Raw genomic sequence first — 249 nt, forward strand, 5'->3', positions numbered from 1 at the left:
TGGCGGTGCCGACCCGAGGCCGTCCCCGCGCTCCCAGTGCCACCAGTACTCCCAGTCCCACGGGCCGCAGGGCCCCCCCCGCAAGGGCCACGCCAAGGGCGACTCCAAGGGCTACGGGGGCTACGAGGAGTTCGAGGCCGACGAGTTCGGGGCCTTCGAGGCCGACGAGGAGGAGGAGGAGGAGGCGCCCAAGGACGGCTACGGCGACTTCGGCAAGGAGCTGGGCCACTACCGGCGCTGCAAGGACGG

The 249-nt window shown here is 72.7% G+C and overlaps 1 protein-coding gene across 1 annotated transcript in view; it reads left to right on the top strand.

Annotated features, from left to right (window-relative positions):
• Positions 1-243, top strand: part of LOC108447599 — a 3,807-nt gene extending 3,564 nt beyond the window's left edge. The window contains exon 2 of the mRNA XM_017738096.1: positions 38-243. The gene's annotated coding sequence lies outside the window, so the exon portion shown is untranslated. The remainder of the gene's footprint in view (positions 1-37) is intronic.
• The last annotated feature ends 6 nt before the right edge of the window (positions 244-249 follow it).

This window comes from Corvus brachyrhynchos, unplaced genomic scaffold, assembly GCF_000691975.1.
Source record: "Corvus brachyrhynchos isolate BGI_N302 unplaced genomic scaffold, ASM69197v1 scaffold1806, whole genome shotgun sequence".
Classification (NCBI taxonomy): Eukaryota; Metazoa; Chordata; class Aves; order Passeriformes; family Corvidae; genus Corvus; species Corvus brachyrhynchos.